The 20,882-nt window shown below is 43.1% G+C and overlaps 1 protein-coding gene, 1 long non-coding RNA gene and 1 pseudogene across 3 annotated transcripts in view; 1 reads left to right on the plus strand and 2 right to left on the minus strand.

Annotated features, from left to right (window-relative positions):
- LOC118548646 (uncharacterized) overlaps positions 1-19,734 on the minus strand; it is an 83,891-nt gene extending 64,157 nt beyond the window's left edge. Inside the window, exon 1 of the long non-coding RNA XR_013446312.1 lies at positions 19,621-19,734. This is a non-coding gene — a long non-coding RNA (uncharacterized LOC118548646). The remainder of the gene's footprint in view (positions 1-19,620) is intronic.
- On the minus strand, positions 1,919-2,361 carry LOC118548642 (cytochrome c oxidase subunit 8A, mitochondrial pseudogene; annotated as a pseudogene).
- The window catches only part of KLF3 (KLF transcription factor 3), a 43,910-nt gene continuing 33,973 nt past the window's right edge, over positions 10,946-20,882 (plus strand). Inside the window, exon 1 of one of the 2 annotated variants that reach the window (XM_078068505.1) lies at positions 10,946-11,098. The gene's annotated coding sequence lies outside the window, so the exon portion shown is untranslated. Of the gene's footprint in view, positions 11,099-19,467; positions 19,919-20,882 lie in introns of those variants that run through there. The other variant, XM_036112563.2, reaches the window with a different exon arrangement.

Genomic DNA, 20,882 nt, shown 5'->3' on the forward strand with positions numbered 1-20,882 from the left:
TTTCCCTCCTTTTAGTTTTAACCTATCCTGTCTATATATTTGAAGTGGTTTGTTCCTACACAGCATATAATAGAATCTTAATTTTTTATCTAGTCTGGCAATCTCTGACTTTTAACTGGAGTCTTTAGACCATTTACATGTAATATAATTATCAATATGGTTGAGTCTACCATTTACTATTAGTTTTCATTTTGTCTCATCTTTTCTTGTTACTTTTATCTTCTTTTCCTGCTTCTTTTAAGTTAATTGGTACTGCTTAATATTCCATTTTATCTCCACTGTTGGTGAGATATATTTTATTATTTTATTTTAGTGATTGCTCTACACTTTACAATATGCATCTTAACTCATAATTTACTTTCAAATAGTATTATGCCACTTCATGTATAACATAAAATCTTTAGCACTCTAGACTTCCTCTGCTCTCGTTCTGTCCTTCAAGCTATTGTCATACATATTGCTTTTACGCATTTGATAAATCTCAAAAATACATTGTTTTTATTTTTGCTTTATATAGTTGATTAACTTTTAAAGAAATTTAAAAATGAGGAAACAAATCTTTTCTATTTGTCCACATATTTACCATTTCTGGTATTCCAAGTTTCCATCTGTTGTCATTTTGCTTTTGCCTGAATAATTTTAACATGTCTTTTAGTATATATATGCTGGCAACAAAGTTCCTCAAGTTTTGTTTGTCTGATAATGTTTTTATTTCACCTTTGGTTTTTGTTTTTTTGCTTTTTTGTCTTTAAGATTTATTTATTTATTTGAGAGAGAGCGTGTATGTGTGTGTATGAACAGGGGGAAGGGCCGAGGGAGAGAGAGAGAGAGAATCTCAAGCAGACTCCCTGCTGAGTGCAGAGCTGGACGTGCGGCTTGATCTCATGACCCTGAGGTCATGACCTGAGCTGAAACCAAGCTTCAGACACTCAACCAATGAGCCATGCAGGCACCCTTATTTCACTTTTGTTTTTGAAGGCTATTTCCATCAGATATTGGATTCCAAGTTGACTTTGCTCTTTCAGCACTCTAAAGGTGTTATTTAATTGTCTTCTGGCTTGCTAAATTTCTGAGGTGAAGTTTGTAATCATTTTTATGTCTATTTCTCTGTACTTAATGTGTGTTTTTCTCTGACTGCCTTTAAGATTTTTTCTCTTCAACACTCGTTTTCAGATATTTGATTGTTATGTAGCTTGGTTTTTTTCATGAGTTTTTAAGTTTCTCAGATTTATGAAGTACAGTTTTCAGTGAATTTTGAAGTGTTTTGGCCATTATTTCTTCAAATATTTTTCTGTCCTCTCTTTTTTCCTTTCCCAATTATGGTAGATCGTTTGATATTATTCTCACCAATCACTAAGCCTCCTTTCATCTATTTTTTTAAAAAGATTTTATTTATTTATTTGAGAGAGAGAATGAGATAGAGAGAGAGAGCATGAGAAGGGGGAGGGTCAGAAGGAGAAGCAGACTCCCTGCTGAGCAGGGAGCCGGATGCGGGACTCGATCCCGGGACTCCAGGATCATGACCTGAGCTGAAGGCAGTGACTTAACCAACTGAGCCACCCAGGCGCCCTCATCTATTTTTTTTTCAGTCTTTTTTCTCTCTGTGGTTCATCTTGGATCAATTTAATTGCTATGTTTATACATTGACTAATCATTTCTTCTGCAGTGCCTAATCTGATGTTAATCTTATCCACTAAAATCTTCAGTCCAAATAATTGCGTTTTTTTTTAATCTCTAGAAGTCACAGTTGGTTTTTTATATCCTTCATTTTTCTTCTGATTATTTTTTTTGTTTTCCTTTAAATACTTATACGTAATAATAAAATCTGTCTTAACAGCATGTGTGCTAATTCCATTATTTTGTCATTTCTAGGTCTGTTTCTCTTTTTTTTCCCCAAGGTTTAAATAGACTTTATTGTTACAAGGAAAGCCTTACCGAGTAGGGCCTTATAAACCAATATATGTGGTCCCACGATGTCACCATGGAGAAATGGAGAGGTCGTGACTGCAGAAGAGGTCATTGTAATTGAGGGACATGATCCCGGGAAGACCGGCCAGGGATGCAGCAGACATGATCAGGAGAGGCCAGGGGTGGTCAGGTCACAGGGTGAGGGACAGGACAGCCCCCTTCACTCCCGCTTCTTGCAGCTCTCCAGATGCAACAGGACCCAGCCCGATGGCAGGAGGAAACACAGGAAGCAGGAGGTGAGCCCAACGGCAACATCCACGGTCCCGAGCTCCTCCCACGGAGGCTTGGAATGGATCTGGGCACGCTGCACCGGGAGCCTCCGGGTGAGACCTGTCAGGCCCCTCAGCAGCTGCGCCGTCGACAAAGACATGACCGCGCAGAATGACGACAATTGCCAGCTACTGCCCAAGGTCGGGAAGTCAAAATGGCCTCTAGGTCTGTTTCTCTTAACTGATTCTTCTTCTTGTTGTATTTTTTTTCTTGCTTTTAAGCATGTCCAGTGATTTTTTATTTGATGCTGATATTGTTATTGTTACATTATTAAGTGTCTGTATTGTGTTGTCTTCCTTTAAAGAGCATTGGGCTTTGTTTTGGCAGGCAGTGACATTAATTGTTCCATCAGTTTGATTCCTTTGACACCTGTCTTTAAGCTTTACTGGAGAGAGATGAGAGCTGTGCTATCCATTATGGTAGTCACTAGCTGTATGTGGCTATTAAAATGTGACTAATCTGAATTAAGATGTGCTATAGGTATAAACTACACTGCAGATTTTGAAAACTTAGTATGACAAAAAGAACACAAACTTCCTCATTAATAATTTTTATATTGATTACATGTCGAATTGATAATAGTTTGGATGTATAGGGTTAAGTAAAATATATTATTAATTTTATCTACTTTTCTTTCCTTTGTACAGTGGTTACCAGACATTTAAAATTATATATGTGGCTTGCATTATATTTCTGTTGGACAGTGCTGTTCTAGAGCAGAGGTCAGCAAACTACAGCTCACAGGTTGGCCACTTGTTTTTTGTTAATAACGTTAATGAAGTTTGTTAACACAGCCACACCCATTCACTTATGTATTTTCTATGGCTGCTTTCACACTACAATGGCAGATTTGAGTAGTTGTGATGAAGACCATATGACCCACAACCCAAAAATGATTGTGATCTGTAAATTTAAGAAAAGTTTCCAACCCCTGGTCTAGAATATTTCACTCAAAGGATAGTTCAGACCTATTACTAACATATGATTACTTGAGGGTATCCACTGAATGTTCCAAGGATGAACAAGGACTCTCCACTTTGGCTAACCAAACTTTCTCCCAGTTGATGTGCGCCCTGAGATTTATTCAGCTTACAACTCACCAGTCTTTTCTGTCCAATCTTGTGGAGTGTCATTCTATATACTTGTGTCCTGGTACTCAGCAAAGACTCAAAAGATTCCTATACATATTTCTGGAGCAATTTTTCTGCATAGCCCCCTCCTTCCCAGAACTCTGCCCCACTACCTCTAGCCATCTCAGCCTCCTCAAACTCTGGCCTCCATCTTATCAACTCAGCAAAGCTACCAGAATCTGTTTGGGTCCCCGTTCCTGAGTCAACAGTCTAGAAATTGCTTCCAGGCAGAAAGCCACGGAGTTACTGAGTTCACTTGTTTGTTTCTCTTCTTTCAGTAATCATAATCCCATGCAGACTATTGTCCAATGTCTGAAAGCCATCGTTTCATATTTTATCCAGCTTTTTAATTATTTACGGTGGGCATTTAAGTCTGGTCCTTGTTACTCCATCATGCCTACAAAGAGAAATCCCCTCGACTTACTTTTTGATAGGTGGAACTTTCTAGATAGTGCACTCTGAGTCTTCAGACTTTCCAAAGGACGTTTGTTGGATTTGACTGACTTGTGTGGAGATAGAGAAGTAAGTAAGTGTATGTTTGCCTAAATAGTTGATGATACACTATATTATTGCTGACTTGGGTTTTTTATGTCCAGGTTATGACAGAAAGGACAGAAATGACTTTATAGGAGAAAGTGAAAGCAGGCTAATCTTGGCCTGTGCATTTCTGAATTCATTTGTGCTTTTATATCAGAGGTACATCAAACATATTAGCAGGCCTATAAAGGATGTGCCTTGCCTCTTTTAAAAGCATATGAAAAGTTTAAGAAGTGATTACTATTAGCACCAGATGCTATATTAACTTACACAGATAGATCTGTCCATCTCCAGGAGTTTATAGTTAAAAGAAAGAAATGATCCCAAATATAAACAGGTGATAGATATAAGTAGGTAGAGTGAGAAAGAAAGAGATTCCAAAAATGTTTGTTTTTTATATTAGTGGTATTTCTGGTTTAAGGGATGGAAATACCAAGTAGTTGACAAAACAAACAAACAAAACTTCATTAATTTTCTTGCACCTGATTATAAAAATTTCAGAAAAATGTGAGGAAAGAATGCATTTGTTGAAAACAGGATGAGAAATGATAGTTTAGCCCAAGGAGAGGGAAGTGACTGGTCTCGGAAAGGCATAAGACTGAATATGTGAGTCAAAAATAAATTCAAGAATCAGAAGGTTAGGGGCGCCTGGGTGGTTCAGTCAGTTAAGCATCGGACTCTTGATTTAGGCTCAGGTCATGATCTCAGGGTTATGAGATCAAGCCCCTAGTCGGGCTGGCACTCAGCAGGGAGTCTGCTTGAGATTCTGTCTCCCTCTCTCTCTACCCCTCCCCCACTCAAATAAATAAATAAAGCTTTAAAAAAAGAATCAGAAGGTTAAAGCAGTCAAGGGAGAATCAAAGAAGAGAGTGAAGATGAAAAAGAAAAGGATTCAGGACACAATAGTGCCAGGCTTGTAGCTGATGCTCGATGATGAATGGATAGGTAAATGAACCGATGGATGGATAGATACAATAGAAAAGAATAAATGTGATGGCTGAGGGTAGGAATTTGATCTCGCCATGGAGAAAGAAGGAATCTAATGAAGATAGAGGGAATTGTAGTGATGGGTTTTGTAGGATGGCAATTTGTAACTACTTCAAGGGCAAATGAGTTTTCTTCTAGTTAACTCATGCTCAAAACCTCAGATCAAAGTCACTTCCTTAACGAGGTCTTCTCTGATCACTAATCTAAATTAACTCACCTGTTGTTTCCTCTCATGGCACCCTATGCTTTTGCTTCATAATACCGATCGTTTATAAACAAGTGTTCTGTGGTATTTGTTTAACATCTGTTCTTCCACTAGACTGCAGGCTCCATAAGGGAGAGAACCATGTTCTGCTTTTGTCGCGAACCACTGTGTCCTCCAGACCCAGCATGAAACCTGGCACATAGTAAGCCCTCAATATTTATTGATTTATTTATTGATTAAATGCACAAATAAGTGCATGAATCCATGAGTCAATGAGGTTCGACCATGTGGACATGCAGAACTGTGAGGTCTACACAGCCTTGGGAGGGCTGAAGCCTCGTTCATCCAAGGAGTGAATGTAGTGCAATATAAAATGCCCCGGAATGGGAGTCAGAAAGTCTGAATTTTAACCCCTGCCTCTGCTATTTACTCACTGTGCTAACTAGGGCAAGATAATTTACCCAAACTTGTGTTTTCTGATCTCTTAAATGAGGATAATATACCGCACGTGGTTGTTATGAAGACGAAGAAAATTTCAGAACTTTTCAAAGGCTGTCTTCCGAGACGCCCCCCAGCCCAACCCCAGCCCTCGGAAGGAGAAGGGCAGGTTCCCATCTCTATAGAACTAAAGGCACAACTCAAAACAAAAGCAACTCCTTTGAAATGAGTTTCATCTTGAAAGTTCATGAAAATGTTGCATTTCACACTATAATGTATACCTAATATGGTTTCAATATTTAAATTACATTTTAAATTATCCACTGGTTACCTTAACTAAAAAAAAAAAAAAGTTAAGTCCTTTTTTCCCTGTAAAATAATTGAGTAAAATTGATGTTCATAAAAAACGCATATTATCCTTTGGTTTTCCATATTTATGAAACACATGGATTTCTGTGAAATTGCCTGCCATGTGACAGTATGTCCTCCATAAATGTTTGCTGAATCTGAATCTGTCCACCAGAGGAGCATCATAATTAAAACAGGCAAAACAGGTACTGTGAGGATTCCTTCCATAGGAGTAGTGCCGTGGCAAGCTTCCTAGTCCGGAGATGAATCAAGAGGTACAGGTCAGAAGTGACCTGCAACTTTATTTAAATCTAGCTAATCCAAAGGAAGTGATTATTGCTATAAAAAAGTGTAGGATTTATTTAATAGATAGTTGTATATATACTATAAATAACTATGGTTATTTGTAATAATGTGTTATTATATATAATAGTGTGCACTCATAAAATAATATATTGGATTATTTATAGAGGAAAAAATATACTTATCAAATATTACTTTTATCTTTTTTTTTCTTAGAACCTAATGTAAAAAAAAAAAAAGACTTCCCTCTCTACATTAACATTAGAAATTGCTTCTGAATCTGAATCAGCCACGAATATATACCCTACACATTCAGCCACGGCTCAGTTTTCATTTCCAAAGCTTTGACCACTGAAAACATTAAGCACAGGGCCCCTAAAGCAAACACCCCTATGAACTATGAGGGTGGTCCGCCCTCAGTTTCCTCATTGTAAAGTTTGGGTAACAATACTTACTTCCAGGGTTGGTTACAGCATTAAATGCAATGATGCACATGAGCCTGCCTGGTACCGTGCCTGGCACACAGCGACCAGGACCACCCACGTTCTAGAATTTATTCACTGCTCTGTCATCACTGCCCACTTGTTATGGGCTGAACTGTGTCCTTCCCAAAATGCATATGTTCAAGTCCTAATCCCTGGTACCTCAGAATGTAACCATATTTGCTGATAGGGTCTTTACAAAGTAAGTAGGTTAAAATGAGGGTGGGCCCTAATCCAGTGTGACTGGTGTCATTATAAGAAGAGGAAATTTGGATACAAGTATAGAGAGAAGACAATGTGAAGACACAAGGAGAGTTGGCCATCCACAAGACAAGGAGAGGGCCTAGCACGGGTCCTTCCCTCACGGTCCTAACAAGGAACCGGTTTGGCTGACCCTGTGACCTCAGATATCTAGTCTCCATATCTGTGAGAAAATAAACTTCTGTTATTTAAGACAGGTTGTGGCAGACTCAGCAAACTAATACACCGCTAGAATACAAGCTCCATGAGGACATGAGGACAGAGATTTTTCTTTTTGTTCTATGTTGTACCCCGAGTGCCCCTAATAAGTAATTGTTGAACTATCACATAAATGTTCAGTCCTGTACTTGGCACAAGATAGTCAGCAAATATTTTAAGACTGAATAAATTATTTTATTTTCCAAATACTAAATCAGGATATAATCTGAGAAAAACAAAGTTATGTAAATGTATTTACGTAAGCGTTGTAAAACATTAAATATTGAATCGCCCTTAGCAGATACCTTAATTGAAAAGGGCAAAACGTCATGGTATTCAAGCTGGTCTTGGAAAATCCAGCTTTGACAGAGTAAATCAATTGTTTGACGTCTCTACTCCTCGGCCTAAATTTAAGCACTGTCCCATCTAACTCTCACTGGTCTTTCAAACTTGTTCCCCAAGTCCACAGGATCCCCTCGCTAGAATCACAGTGGCCTGTGCATCTTCTGGCTACATCATCCTTCTAGGCTCAGCTGCTCTCCCAGGAAGCTTTTCCTGACCCTCTGAAGCCAAAGTGATACCACGCTCATTTTGGACTACCATTCAAAAAATATATCACTTACCTCCTCATACCATTAGTTATCTCTGTGTGAAGATATGTGTCTGGTTTCCATTTCGGACTAAGGTCTCTGAGGACAGGAACCTTGAAAAATACTTAATTCTACCCCTATCTAAATAGGGGTCCAGCAAATATTATAAATAGATTTTGAATTAAATCACTGGAAAAAACATACCAGCCTTCGTACCCAGCCATGGCCCTGACAGGTGTGAAGAGCCAGAGAACGCACCGGCAAATCCCAATCTCTTTTAACAACTTGGGCACAAATCCTCCCACAAGTGGGAAATAGAGAATAGTAATGACGTCCTTGATATGGGGCTACAGCCCCCAAAGAGTATAGCATGACCATTGCCCATCAGTCTAATAAACATCCACCATGCCTTATGTTTGAATAATGCCTATTTAATTTACATTGGGAGTTTACTTTCCAAGGATTCTTACTCTTTGTTCCTCTGGGTGTTTTTTGGATCGAATAGCCACTTACCTCAGATAACCAAATCAGCAGCAGGATGCGGAAATTCATTCGATCTCTGCCTCTGTGGGCTTTGGCAAACAGCTAGGGTGTGGTTTGTGCGATCACAGGTAAAAGAAATACTGTACAGAATTAATTACTTTTTGTGTTGTTGTTTTTCACAGTCAGTGATTTTTTCTGATTCCCTTGATAGGAAACGTGAGCCAATATAAGGAAGTCTTTTCTCTTGATTTAAGGCAAAACCTTTAGGAAAAATGAGTGTGATATTCCTCAGGATGCTTTCTGACCACTTGGTCTCATTTTCATATGACCTTTAAAAATCCTGTTATGTTTCTTTTCATTTAATTGGATCCAAGCAATAATGATAAATAAAGATAATTGGAGAAGGAGGGCCCTAACCTCACACATAAGCATGGATGTCACCTTCTTTGATTATTTTCGTGACCATTCCTTGTTTAATCCCCAGTCTAATTTTCTCTCCATGTTTATGTGATATAAAGAGGACATTCTGAGTGGACCTTTTAAGTACAGTATTTTAAATATAATATTTAATTATAATATTTTCCCTGAAAAGTTAGGCTCTAATAACAAACACTATCTTGAATAAAGCTTATATTTTCAGGAATATAACTCAGAGATACTAAAGCAAGTAATATGTAATAAGGTATAAAACATAAAAATGCAAATTGATACTATATAAATCAGAGTATAGGTATTCTTATATAGATAAATAAGTTGTAATGAGAAAACACGTTATTTATATTGTTAAGGCAATCAGTTGTTGGGATAATATAGAACTGTCTGTTAAATATAAAGACTTGTAACAGGAGCTGTAAAAAGATAAAGCCCGTACCCTAATTAGCTTACAAACAGCTTACTGGAGGTCACGCTAACTAGAAACATAAATTACACAGAGAAGCTGAAGGGGGGTAATTCTAGAGTATAAAAACAATTTTTTAAACTTTTTTTGGAATATTTCTTTCTTAGATTCAAAAGGAAAATCTGGATTATACTTATTAAAAAAAAGCAATAATACAAGAAACATTTTCTTTAAAATAAGCTAAACAAGCTTTGCTTTCCTTTCCTAGTTTTTAAAGACTATGGAATAGAAAGACTTATCTAGACCTGAAATAACATGATCAACAGTGTTATTAGGGAGGGCATCAGACATAGCAATCACTGTGTCTGAATTAGACAATGCATCTTCATCAGGTCATCTGTACCAAATGGTCTAGATTAAATTAGCTGGGCTTTTTTTTTTTTTTTTTAAGGCTCTAAGTGTACTTTTGCTTGAAGTAGAGAAGAAAGTAAAGGGAACTACATGAGGAAATGTGACAAATGTTGTCATCCAAATGGCACCGCTCATTTGCTAGCACCACCATCTATCTAATCAAAACCGCCAAGTCCTGAGGACTGGACTTTTGGCAAAGTACTTTCAAAGACAACAGAACAGGGAACACCTTGAGATATTTTGGGGGGCGCAGGGGAAGCAAACTAAGATTCTACCAAAATCATCTCTCCTGGGACATGGTAATAAATCCTCATGGAGACCTTTCCTGTCTCCTCCTGAATCTTCTTGGGATCTTCTTTAAGATGCCCTTGTCTTCTCAGCACTAAGTGAAAGAAAGCGAATTGTATTTGAGAAATTTGCCAAACAAGCAATCATGGAAAGGAGAGAAATTTGTGTGAATCTGGGGTGAATCTTAATTTTTCCGACATCTCCGTAGTATTCAGAGAAAGGAGTTTAGGAATACATCATGGTCAATTTCTGCTTCTTTTGAGTCTCTATTTTTCTTATCTTCAGTACAGAAAAGGAAACTGATTAGATAAATTACTGTGTAGCAAAAGTTGTATTCAATGAGTTTGAAAGTGTTTTCCTCCTCTTTTTAGAAAATTAATTTTCTCTCCTGTGAAGATACTACTAATAGGCAGAACCATACATTCAGTGGTACTGATGACTTTTTCATGGTGGTATTCTAAAAAAAATTTTTTTAGTGTTTCTCTAAACCTGCAAGATTTAAGAGATGCTGGATTCTATAGCATTTAATAGCTAATAGAGACATCTACAGCAATACTGAGCAAAATTGAAATATAAGTCTAAATAGTTCATATAAAATTATGGACAGGCCAAAATGTTCTTTAAATTTTAATAAGCTAAAGATTATACCGATGTGAGTAGAAATACAGTATACACTGTAGATTTTTTGTTCCTATCATAACAGAGTAATTTTAAATAGGCAAAACTCACGAAAAAAGGTCCTGTACATAAATTCAAAGTTTCCCCCATATTTTCTTTTATGCTCTCTACTCTTCCAAATTTTCTGGAAATACAGTGTCTTCAAGACAAGGTAGGGGGAGACACACATTGGAACGTACATGACACACATTTTAAAGGTATTCACAGGAGAAGAAATCATAAATCAATGAACAAAAAACGAATCTATGGTAGGCCTCCTTTGGTATTGAGAACACTGATAAAAATAGAAATTTAAAATTAACTAACTGAGGGAAGAAAAACATGGCTAAAAGCTGAGCGAGGGCGGGGATGGGGCGGGGGACAGAGTCAGGGAGACAAACAGGATGCTGGGAGGTGAGAAATAAGGGTGGGGAGTAGTGGGCAATCTCAAGAGGAACTAACAAGGTCTGTTGCTTATAGTTACCCAGAAAACTTTAAGAACAATAACAGACAAACAAATGTAGCTTAGAAAGAAATCCGAGAGAAGCTAGAACCCCAATAGCTCAGGCGATGCCATCCCCCCTGAATTAATGGTGCTTTGGGAAGCCGAAGGTAGCCGCGCACCAATTCACATCCAGCGCAACTGCTGACTCTTCTGTTTCCCGCTGAATCAACAGATCCTGGCCAGAGCGCATGGGGAGAGGGTGAGTGGACCTTGTGCTCCAGGAAGTATGTTTCTATCTTTTGAGAAATAGGAACTTGGGCTCTATTCACTTCAGTGTGCTGGGCTTTCTATTTTTGTTTTTGTTTTCAACGTTTACTCTTTGGAGTGGTTTTTAAAGTAAATACGTATTATTTTGAGGAAGAATTCCGGTTCCAAGAACCTGCCCAGGTCCGGCTATTCAAGCAGCCGTTAACAAGTTAAGAGTCAATAAAAGGAGATGTTCACCCTCTCCCGTAGCCCTCCCCTCCGAGAGCCCTTCCCTCCTCACCCCACCCTGCTTCAGAATCACAAGCACACAACCACACCTTTGGGCCCCGGGCGCTTTCAAGGACCCCTCCCGCAAAATTGTGCTTTGAGGGCCCACATTTTTTTTTTTTTTTTTAAAGATTTATTTATTTATTTATTTGAGAGAGAATGAGAGACAGAGAGCATGAGAGGGAGGAGGGTCAGAGGGAGAAGCAGACTCCCTGCTGAGCAGGGAGCCCGATGCGGGACTCGATCCCGGGACTCCAGGATCATGACCTGAGCCGAAGGCAGTCGCTTAACCAACTGAGCCACCCAGGCGAGAGGGCCCACATTTAATCATACACGACGTGCACATTTTTTCTCGGCTATTTTGTAAAAGCACACTTCTTTTTTTTTTTTTTTTTTAATCACAAAAGTAGTATTTGCTCATTAAAGAAAAAAAAAAACAGAAAAGTATTCAAAGGCAAAGAAAAAAATATCACCCTACTCCTATCACTTTAATACGACCATTATTATGATTTTAATATTGTCTTCAAGTAGCAAATCTTTCTGAATGACAAGGGTGATAAAGAACTCTCTCCCGTTCATATGATCTTACCATCTGCTGACTGTTTCCCAGAACGTATCAGCAAAACTTCTAAAGCATGTGAAGTGTGGCCTCACTGGCTGGCTGGCTTGAGAGACTAAGGAACGAAAGGCTGAAGTCTTCTTCCCGGGCCAGTACCAGTGAAACCTGTGTAACCAGGTTTTGACACGGAGGGAAGAGCTTCGGTCTGCGGGGTTTGGGGTTTAGGCCTGCAGCACACTTGGAATGAGCAGAAAAAGGAAGGTGGCAAGGCCACTTCCTAGAACATAATTCACACACCCTCTCTTTGCTAGCTTAGTTACTCCTGCACCCAGCGCAGACCTACGGTAAATGTTCAACCAGTACTTGCTCAAGTAACTTAAATCCGGGACTTCAGTGCCGATAATTTCTCAGGAGAGGGGAGGGTTGGAAACATAGTCAGGCCCATGCCAAAACCAGCTGAAAAATGACAAGTAGTTTATCTTATTTTGTGGGTCCCCCATTCTTTACACACTCTGTCTCCCAGCACAGGAGAAATCTAGGTAGTCCCCAAATTAGAAATAAGTTACACTCTACATCTTTACATGCGTAGGTTATTGATTTGGAAGTTACAGTTCATTTCCCTTTCAAATAATATAATAATATATTCCCTTTGAAATGATATAATAAATAATATTTAAGATCCCTGACAAGTCCCCCTCCCCTCCAAAGGGGGATTCGAACTCTCAATGAAGCAGAAATAGTACATTTGCAATAAAAAGTAGAAAATAAAACTATTGACATATTTTATTAGTAAAATAACCTTTATTGGTTATTACCCCATATGAATGATTATTTTTGACTCAAATAATCATGACGTCCGGAAAGCACATTTAACCATAGAAGAAGAAGGCTGTGTCTGACTGTTCTCTCCTGGTTGCTGTTGTTCACCAGTTCCTTGAAGTCTTTTTCTCATGAATGGAAGATGTGGCCTGAGAGCCTAGGTCTTGCTCTTGACCCTAAGTCCGGCCACAATTCTGAGTAATTTTAGGCTCCGTGAACCTGCTCAGTACCCCAGTCATTCTTTCCCTTGGTCTCACCACCTCTTCTAGTCTCCCACACCCACAGGTACACCCTGAGCCTTGTCATCTCTGGTACTGTGCCACCTTTAAATGTTAAGGCCACATGTCCCCACTCTCCAACTGCTCACCTCCTAACCCTTCACTCCATTATTCCCAATATGCCCTCTCTTCAGTGTATTTGAAATGTCCAGTTCATTGATCCTTTGGCTATCTCTCTGGAGTCCCCTTCTGTTTTAGCTCTTCAACTTAGATTCCAAGATCCAACATTTCAACTGTTTTGTACCACTGTCCTTCAATTGCATTGTCTTGCCAAACATAATCCAGGACAATTCCAATTGTACTAGAAATGTTGAGTTCCATCTGTACTAGAAATGTTGAGAGCTCCTGGAGGGGTCGGGGGTGAGGGAAGCGGGGAGATCATACATCCAGTTTCATATTTATTATAACTCTTGGTCACCTTACTCTACCTCAATACTTCCTGGCAAACCGAAATTGAATGAATGGATGGATTGATGGATCGATGGATAATATTGGTGGAATTTGCAGAGAAACCAAAGAGAATCTCTGGGCCCTTTGTAATGCTTTTGAGATAGATGACCCTTAGTTTAGCATTTCTAATTTTATTTCAAAACATATGGTTTTGCAATTCTGAGAAAGAACAAAGTTGGAGGCATCAGAATTCCTGATTTCAAACTATATTACAAAGTTATAGCAATCAAAATAGTATGTTTCTGGCATAAAAACAGACACATAGAGCAATAGAACAGAATTGAAAGCCCAGAAATAAACCCACACACATACAGTCAACTAATATTTGACAAAAGAGCCAAGAATACCCAGTGGGGAAAGGATAGTCTCTTTAATAAAAACAATATTAGGAAAACTGGATATTCACATGCAAAAGAATGAAATTGGACCCCATATCTTAACACCACTCACAAAAATTAACTCAAAAATGGATTAAAAACTTAAATGTAAGACCAGAAACTATTAAATGACTAGAAGAAAACATGGGAGAAAAGCTCCTTGACCTTGGTCTTGGCAACAGTTTTTTGGATATGACACCAAAAGCACAAGCAACTAAAGCAAAAGTCAACAAATGGGACTACAGCAAACTAGAAAGCTTCTTCACAGCAAAAGAAACAATCAGCAAAATGAAAGGGCAATCTACACAATGGGAGAAAATAGTTGCAAACTACCTACTAATGAGAGCTTGATATCCAAAATGTATTAGGAACTCATATAACTCAATAACAAAACAAGCAAACAAACCATCTGATTAAAAAATGAACAAAAGACTTGACTTGAATAAACATTTTTCCAAAGAAGACATCCAAATGGTCAAGAGGTATGTGAAAAGGTGCTCAACAGCACTCATCATCAGGGAAATGCAAATAAAAACCACAACAAGTTATCACCCACACCTGTTAGAATGGCTATTATAAAAAAGATGAGAGACAAGTATTGGTGAGGGTGTGAAGAAAAGGGAACACTTCTGCATTGTTGATGGGAATGTAAATTGGTATAACCACTATGGAAAACAGTATGGCAGTTCCTCAAAAAGTTTACGGTAGGACTACCATATATATATATATAGGATACATATGATCCAGCAATTCCACTTCTAGGTATATATCCGAAGGAAATGAAACACTATCTCAAAGAGATCTCTGCATTCCCATGTTCATTGCAGCATAATTTACAATAGCCAATATATTGAAACAACAAGTACTGATGGATGAATGGATAAGAAAAATATCTTTCTCTCTCATTCTCACTCTCTCTTGCCATACACACACACACACATACACACACACACATTAAAAAAGAAGGAAATCCTACCTTTTCCAACAACATAGATGGACCTTGAGGACATCATGCTAAGTGAAATAAGTCAGACAGAGAAAGACAAATACTGTATGATCTCACTTATATGTGGAATCTAAAAAAGCCAAAACTCATGAAACAGGTGGTAGAATGGTGGTTTCCAGTGCCTAGGGGGGAAATGGGGAGATGTCAGTCAAAGGGCACAAACTTCCAGCTACAAAATGAATAAGGTCTAGGATCTAATGTACAGCATGGTGAATATAATTAACAATATTGTATTATATACTTGAAAGTTGTTAACAGGTTAGTTTTATATGTCATCCCCACGCACACATACATACATACACAAAAAATACTAATTATGTGAGGGCATGGAAATGTTAACTAACCTTATTATGGCAATCATTTGCAATATATAGGTGTCTCTAACCATCATGTCGTACACCTTAAACTTACATATGTTATAGGCCAATAATATCTCAATAAAGCTAGCAGGAAAAAAAAAAAGAAAAAACCATATGGCTTTGTTATCGTTTAAGGTAGATGTTATCTGTGTTGCTCATAATTTCTTAAGCACATGACACTTTTCTACCTTCATAACGTTGTGCATCGTCAAATGAAAAGGAGAAACTTTCCTATGGGAAGGAATGGAAAAGCTCTGAAAGAGAGTGGGAGAAGAAGAAGGAATCTCAAGAATATGTCTTTGTATAGCAGAAAGAGACCTCCTGAAATGGAACTATGATACAAGCCATGGAAGAGAAAATGGAGGTGTGCGGTGGCTTGTGTCCGCGCATCCCTGAATCAGTTTCAACACACTGTTACTATTTAGTTGTCAGCCATTAATCAACAATTACTTCTGGAACACCTTCTATTTACCAGATCCTGTTGTAGGAGCTTGGGAAATAGGAGTGAAGAATAGAATGTCCCTGCTCTCACAGAGCCCAGGTTCCAGTGGGGAAAAAGGTATCTAAAAAATGAACAAGAACAACTAGACAGAGACTGGGGAAGGGATATCTTAGATTATGTGGTCAAAGAAGTCATCTCTGAAGATGTCATATTTGAGCTGATGACTAATGATGAAAAAAGAGCTATTTATCCTTATGGAAATCTGAAACCTTGCTTTCTTCTCATGATTACAAGATGGCTGCCACAGCGTCAAGAATCACATCCTCACGTAACTTCAAAGCAGGTCTGGGGGTTAATCCTTGCAAGAGTTTCCTTTACTGAGGATGAAAAACAAGCCCCAGCACACTTCCCTTCATGTCCTACTGGCCAGAACTGGCCAGAACATCCTTTACTCAGGATGAAAAACAAGCCCCAGCACACTTCCCTTCATATCCTACTGGCCAGAACTCGGTCATATATCTACTCTCCAGCCAGTCACTGGCAAAAGAGACCAGGGCTGCCATGACTGATTGGGAGCAACAAGGCTGGGGCCAGGGAGGAGTATCCTTCCCCCAGTATGTGCTGCCCCAAACCTAAACCAGACTGGCCTACTGTCCTCAAAGAACAAGAGTAAAGCAGCTACCACAAGGACCAAGCTTGAGATATTTCGTTTATACGGGATGTCTTGAACAACTGAGCACGTGTGGGCACTGTGCTAATGTTAAGGATAAAAAGAAGACCTAGGCACCACTTTGACCATCTCACTTTACTGCTCAAAGACAGTCAGGGAGAGAGAACCCCCTCCTCCCTACTTTTCACTATCTCAAAGGTATATACAGTTCATGGCCACTGCCACCTTGAAGCTCGCCAATTATTCTCTCATCTCTTTAACTCTGAATGACTTCTTCCCAATTCATAGCTGACATTTATTCATTTTACAAATATTCATTGAACATCTGGGCCATGAGGATACAATTTTGCTAAAAAGACAATGTCCGTGCCCTCACAGAGTTTCTTATTTCAGTGCCACGGAAAGAGCGTTAAATAACCAATTATAAGAAAGAGTTAGAAGAGGTGAAGCATGAGTGCTATCAGAGCACCAAGAAGGAGCACCTCCGCTCATCCAAAGGTGGGATGAGGGATGGTGGTAAGACAAGATGCATTTTGTTGAAAATGTCATTTAAGTCAATAATTATAGGATGGATGGAATGTACAGAAATGAGAGTGGAGGTCAGGAGTTGGGGGAGAAGGCAAGGAGGCTAGTCCACCTAGAAAAATTAGCATGTGCAAAGGGCCAGAGGTGGGGAGAGTGAGTTGGAGGGAAAAAAGTTGAGTATTGCTGGAGGGAAGGATAGGGTGGGGGATAATAGGAAGAGATGAGTCTATAAAGATAGATGGAGGCCAGGTCAGCACAGGTAGTAAACTCTTGGACTTTATCCGATGGGAATGTAATGAAGACTTTGACACGTTTAGGTTTCCATTTTAGAAAAAGTATTCTTATTATTCCTTTGCTCCAATCCCTTTCCCACACTTCAGCCCCGCAACAAACAGGCTGACCAAGACACTGTGGCAATGGGCGGGACCAGGAGAGTGGTCAAGGAATGGGTAGGATTGAGGAGGTCCAAGATTCAGTGAATGACAGGGCTCTGACCAGCTAGGGGAAGGGAGGAGTCAAGGATGACTTCAGACATTTCTGGTTTGGGTACCTGGACAGATGGTGGTCTCCTTCAATGGATCCTTCATCATTGTACAAGTTGTGTTTCAGCTATCTCCCACAGGGCACTGAACACAGTGTGTTCATTAATTAAACTTTTTTATGACTTTTCTCCTCCTTCCCCCACCTTCCATATCGAAGCCACTCCCTACTTATCTTGGATCACACTTTTCTCAGACCTCTTTCACATGTGGGTCCACACCCACATGAACAATGTAAAGAACACGGTTTATGTGCTTTAGGTTTTCACCTCTGGTGTCCTCTGAGCAAAGCCTATAGTTTTGGGGCCCCTACTACGGAGCCAGACACGGAAGTGCAAAACGATTTCGTCAGTCATCACTAATAGGGTCTTCCAGCTAATACAAATCTAAGCCATCCAATCAGACGTTTGATGTCAGTGATCAATGAACCGCAATTAGTAATTGACACGAATCCAACTTATTTTCCTGCATCTGTCCTTTACTCGTTAAAAGAAACTCCTCATCCCTTTTAAACATTAATCTTATGGGACAGGAACCAGTGTCAGATCTGGGTGTTCTCCATGTGGTCTTTTATGTTATGTGCATTTTTTTATAACGTGCAATTTCACTACTTGAGGTTACCTGGTACTAATTTTATAGTACTGCGTAGCTACATGATGGGGCTCGGCATATACTGTTATCTCTACGTTTTAAGCAGTACCATGCCTGGATGAAGCATCAAAGTGAGAATGGTGAACTTAAAGGGCCTTTAAAACATCTTGAAGCAATACACTGAAGCAGCGCGTTTTTTTTTTTAAACATTACACAGGACTAAAACAATTGAACCAATTTGTCCTTTGTTCTTTTTATTGCATTCTTTATTACATTAATACTGTTTAAAAGAAATTCAAAAAGCATTAAACTCGGGGGCTAAGCTATACCAAGTCCTCCCGGGGGGCCTGGCTGGGACAGCAAGCGCGTTTCCGCCGCCCCGCACCGAGCACGCTCGCGCTCGGTCCCAGGGAAGCGACAAAAAAATGAAAGGTCCCGGGCCGAGCCCTCTGCTGGCCCGGAGTTCTCCCTCCGGGCAGGAGGAACCCGACCGAAGTTTGCCAAGTTTTCGGGCAGGCCCGGCTGAGCAAATGCCGCTGCTACCGGTTGCCTTTTCGCTCCAGTGGCAGGCCCGGCCCGTGGGAAGTTTGCCTCCGGGGGTCCCCGGACCTTCAAAGAAGCCCTGGGGGGGGCGGGAACGCGCCCCCAACCCCCAGCCCCGGGCCGCCCCTCTGCGGGGCGGGCGACGAGGGGACCCGGCGCCCCGGGCACAAAGAAAGAGCGCTCTAACAGTGTGTCGAATGACCTTGGAAACTCGGGACCATTTAAGGGTTTAAGTCAATCCCCACTGCCCTCCCCTTTCCCGCCGCTCCTCTGCCCCCGAATCCGCCCCGCTCCTCCGCTCCTTCAGCTCCCCTGCCTTTTTCTGCTTTTTCTTTAAGAGAGTTGCACGCACTCGGCCCAGGAGGAGCCGCGCTGGCCGCGGGGCCCAGCCCTTCCCGCCGCGCCCGGGGCCGCCCTTCCCGCCGGAGCCGGCTGATTGATGGCCCGGCCGCCCGGGTCCCCCGCCTCGGCTGGCCCGCGCGCCCGGCTGTGTGTTTTGGAAGCGGCGCAGCGGGCTGCAGCCCTGTGACGCCCGGAGCGGGCAGCGCCGCCCTTCCTTCCCCCCGGGCTGGGGCGGCGGCGCGGCGGCGGGTCCCGAGCGGGCGGGGGCCGGGAGGCGGAGGGCGCAGGGAGGGGGCGCGGGCGGGGACTCCGGGGCGGGGGCAGGGGCGCGGGCAGGGGCACGGGGCCGCGCCGGCCGGGCCGGGCCGGGCCGGGCAGGGGGGGTGGGGGGAGGGGGGAGGGCGGAGGCTCAAGGGCGGGGGCCGCGCCGCGCACGCCCAGCCCCTCGGCCGCGCCGCGCCTCGCCGGACAGGTTGGGCCGGCGGGGCGGCGCCCGGCTCCGGGGAATAATGAGTGTCTGTCAGGCCGTCCCCGGGTGACTGGGCGGGGCGGGGCGGAGGCGGCGCGGGAGGCGGGGGTGGCGGGGGAAGGGCGCAGGGCGGGGTGCGTGTTTGCGCGAGTGACTCGGCCGACCCCTCCGGCGGCTGCCTCCACCCAAGTGGGTGGGGACCCGCCCAGCCCGGGCGGCCGCGGCGGCTCCCTCTCCCCTCCCTGACCCTCCCACCCCGGGTCCCAGCCTCTACTTACCCCGCCAGCCCCGGGAGGCTCGCAGAGCGAGCGGCGCCGGCGTCATGTGACTGCCCGGAGTTGGTGCCAGGAGCCAGAGGGGAGCCAGGAGCGGAGCCGCGCGGAGCCGGGGCCCGAGCCGGAGCGCAGCGCGAGCGCCCGCCGCACGCGCGCCCGTCCCCGTTCCTGTCCCCGTGCCCTGCGGCCGCCACCGCCACCCCGGCTGGCGCGCTGACATTACTGCATTCGCGGGGTTCAAGGCGGCTCGGATCAGGGCCTTTATTTCTCGTCTGCAGCGCTCAGCACCGCGCCTCGAAAAGTAAGTCCCCTCTCCCTCACCTTCCCTCGGCCCGACTCCTGCTGTCGCCCTTTCTGGCTCGTCCGGTCTCATTTTTTTTTCCCTTGGGGGGCGCGCAGTGAATGGGCTGGGGGGGTGCAACGCGGGGGTGGGGGCGCCTGTGGGCTTGGGAAAGTGCAACAGCTCCTGGAAGCCGGGGGTGGGGGCGGAAGGGGAGGCGAGGGGGAGGGGGGAACCCCGGGTTCATCGGTTGAAAGTGTGGGATTCGGGGGAGCCACCGTGCGGATCCCGCGATGTGGGGGACCGAGACCGGCGGCGCCCGCCGCGGTCCCGGCGAGGGCGCGGGCGGGGGCTCACCTGTGTGGTCCCCCGGCTGCCGCCCGCCCGCCCGCTCGCCCGCTCCCTCGCTCGCGATTCCCTCCAAAGCCCCAGAAATCTCAGTGCTCTCCGCGTGTGGCAACGTTGTTTGGAGAAAGGTAGTGAGGAGGCCGCGCACTCCTGCTCCTGCTCCTCCCCCTCCGGGTCCCCCACCCCCCGCTCCCGCGCCCTCCCCGCCCCCCGCCGCCCCCCTCTTCGGACCGGGCGCGCCACCGCTCGCCCGCCGGAGCAAACTTGGAGCAACCTCCCGGGCCCTCTGGGAAGAAACTTGGGGCCGTTGGGACTGAAGGCAGCATCCCATTCTCGGTCCTGGAGCCCAGGAGCTGCCAGGGCGTCTGGATCCTCGGGGGCAGGAGAAAAGAGCTGGCCGGGTTTGGAGAGTCCTCCTCGGGGGCACAGAGAACCTGCCGCAGTGCCTGGAGCAAGGATTGCAGCGAGGCTGGAGGCGGAGAGCGCCTTAGGCAACTGCCTGCAGCGTTAGGGACTCGAGCCGTGTGGGGACTGAGGGACTGATCCCCTGGACCTGGACCCTTGGGACTTACCTAACATTTCAGAGTGCCTTTCTTGGAGATGGCAGATAATACTTGGAATTTTCATATCCACTTCT

Source organism: Halichoerus grypus, chromosome 3 (genome assembly GCF_964656455.1).
Source record: "Halichoerus grypus chromosome 3, mHalGry1.hap1.1, whole genome shotgun sequence".
Taxonomy (NCBI): Eukaryota; Metazoa; Chordata; class Mammalia; order Carnivora; family Phocidae; genus Halichoerus; species Halichoerus grypus.